Genomic DNA, 3,135 nt, shown 5'->3' on the forward strand with positions numbered 1-3,135 from the left:
TCGGTGTAGCCGGTGTTTCCCGAAGTTTATCTTAGCTRCTGATGTTTTTGTCGAGTCGTGTTGTGATGTATTTATTGCGAAAGCTATTTCGGCTAGTTGGTGGTCTCAGTTGGGTTCTCGTGTGGAGCGTAAATGGCAGTGAAACAATGCTTGATTCCGTGGCTCTCCAGGAAATGTCTAAGCGGCTTGCCGATGAATTGCTTCCCGTTGTCGGTAAGGAATACGTCAGGGCAACGAAACCGGTATATCAAGCGCTCTCGTTGTGCCTTTATAACACTGGCGGTGGTTGCATTCCGCACTGGCATGAGCTCCACCCACTTGGAGAACTTATCCGTGAGCACTAGCAAGCATGTGTTGCCATTTGTTGAACGTGGTAGTGGGCCTACAAAGTCCGGCGTTATAACTTCCCACGGTCTTAACATCGACTCGGACCACTATCTTGTTGCAGCGAAGATTGGCACCCGCCTCTGTACAGCAAAAAACGCACGCCATCAAACACAAGGAATGTTCGACGTCGAGAAGCTGCAATCACAACAGACAGCCGAACGATTTTATTCTCTGCTTGCACCCCTGCTCTCTGAGGGCACTCGTCAACAACTCGGTATAAGGGAACTGTGGGACGGGTTTTTGGTTTCGGAAAGGAACAGCTGGAAGAAGAGAAGTGCCGTGTCGCAGCGGAGAGAAAACAGGCTGAACGTTACGATCGACCACAACACGTGAAGGATGGGATAGATACCCAGAGTTGAAGAGGGAAGCGAGACCCATTTGCAGACAGAAAAAGAAAGAGACCGAAATGCGTGAGTACGAAGAGCTTGATAAGCTGGCCGACAGGGGTAATGCCGAAAATTCTACGAAAAAATTAGGCGGCTTACTGAAGGTTTCAAGACCGGAACATACTCTTGTAGAACCCCCAAAGGTGATCTATTCACCGATGCCCAGAGCATACTTAAATTATAGAGGGAACACTTTTCCAGCCTGCTGAATGGCAGTGAACGCACAACGCCAGGAGAAGGCAAACCCGATTCCCCAATCGATGACGATGGAGCAGACGATCCATTGCCCGACCAGGAAGAAGTACGAATAGCAATTACCCGCATGAAGAACGACAAAGCGGCGGGTGCCGATGGATTGCCGGCCGAGCTATTCAAACACGGCGGCGAAGAACTGATAAGGAGCATGCATCAGCTTGTAAAATATGGTCGGACGAAAGCATGCTCAACGATTGGAATTCAAGTGTACTATGCCCAATCCTCAAAAAAGGAGACCCCACAATCTGCGCCAACTAGCGTGGGATAAGCCTCCTCAATATCGCATATAAGGTTCTATCGAGCGTATTGTATGAAAGATTAAAGCCCACCGTCAACAAACTGATTGGACCTTATCAGTGTGGCTTCAGACCTGGAAAATCAACAACCGACCAGATATTCAGCATGAGCCAAATCTTGRAAAAGACCCGTGAAAGGAGAGTCGACATTCACCACCTCTTCGCCGATTTCAAAGCTGCTTTCGACAGCACGAAAAGAAGTTGCCTTTATGCCGCGAAGTCAGAATTTGGTATCCCTGCAAAACTTATACGGCTGTGTAAGCTGACGTTGAGTACCACCAAAAGCTCCGTCAGAATCGGGAAGGACCTCTCCGAGCCGTTCGATACCAAACGAGGTTTCAGACAAGGCGATTCCTTATCGTGCTCCTTTTTCAACCTGCTTCTGGAGAAAATAGTTCGAACTGCAGAACTAAATAGAGAAGGTACCATCTTCTATAGGAGTGTACAGTTGCTGCCATATGCCGATGATATTGACATCATCGGCTTCAACACCCGCGCCGTTAGTTCAGCTCTCTCCAGACTGGACATCAAACAAACAGTCGTCGCACTCGCGACTTGGCACTTACGTCACTGTTGACAGTCATAGCTTTGAAGTTGTAGATAATTTCGTCTATMTKGGAACCAGCGTAAACACCACCAACAATGTCAGCCTAGAAATCCAACGCAGAATAACTCTTGCCAACAGGTGCTACTTCGGACTGAGTAGGCAATTGAGAAGCAAAGTCCTCTATCGACAAACAAAAACCAAACTCTATAGGTTACTCATAATTCCCATCCATATGGTGCAGAGGCTTGGACGATGTCAACAACGGATGAGTCGACGTTGCGAGTTTTCGAAAGAAAAGTTCTGCGATTGATTTATGGTCTTTTGCGCTTTGGCTACGGCGAATATCGCATTTGATGGAACGATGAGCTGTACGAGATATATGATGACATTGACATAGTTCAGCGAATTAAATGACGACGCCTGCGCTGGCTAGGTCATGTTGTCCGAATAGACGAAAGCACTCCAGCTCTGAAAGTATTCGACGCTGTACTCGCCGGGGAAGCAGAGGAAGAGGAAGACCTCCACTCCGTTGGAAGGACCAGGTGGAGAAGGACCTGGCTTCGCTTGGAATATCTAATTGGCGCCACGTAGCGAAAAGAAGAAACGACTGGCACGCTGTTGCTAACTCGGCTAGAATATTTGAAATTCTTCGCACATAATCTTGATCAGTTCATTGATGAACAATTCGAACAGTTGCAGGAAAAAATTCGAGGATTGAAAAACGTTTTTTACGGTTTATTAAGACGTCTATACATCATTCGACACGTCCGAGTTTCTTCTTCTTTCCTAAGTCGTTCTTAAATTAAAAATCGGTTGATTTTTAGATAGAAAATGGGCTAATAATGCTCAAAAGTTATTGACAGAAGCTACTAGAAAAGTAACATACGACATTTTGCAATATAAAGCTTTGGCAACCCCCAAAATAATTACCTCGGCTTTGGCCTTTTTCGTTCGGGTACACCTGAACTTATTCCCACCTAACTTTTTCCATTTAATTGACTTCTCGTGTCCATTCAATAGAACACTGATTAGAGTTGCAAGAGATATAACCGCGTCATCGTAGTTATGACATCATTTTTAACCGTATGGTCTCGTCTCGTCTGACACTGTGTGACAGAAGTGGTTACTGCCCTTGCTTTAAGGAGTGAATACAAACTTTTGGAGTTGCTTTTAAAGGCGCATTTAAATTAGTTGGCCTTACATCAATATTATTTTCATCCAGAAATCTAATAAGTTCCAGTTTATACTGGAAGTGCTTCTTTCA

The sequence above is a fragment of the Bactrocera latifrons genome, unplaced genomic scaffold (genome assembly GCF_001853355.1).
Source record: "Bactrocera latifrons isolate USDA-ARS-PBARC rearing strain unplaced genomic scaffold, ASM185335v1 scaffold_403, whole genome shotgun sequence".
Taxonomy (NCBI): domain Eukaryota; kingdom Metazoa; phylum Arthropoda; class Insecta; order Diptera; family Tephritidae; genus Bactrocera; species Bactrocera latifrons.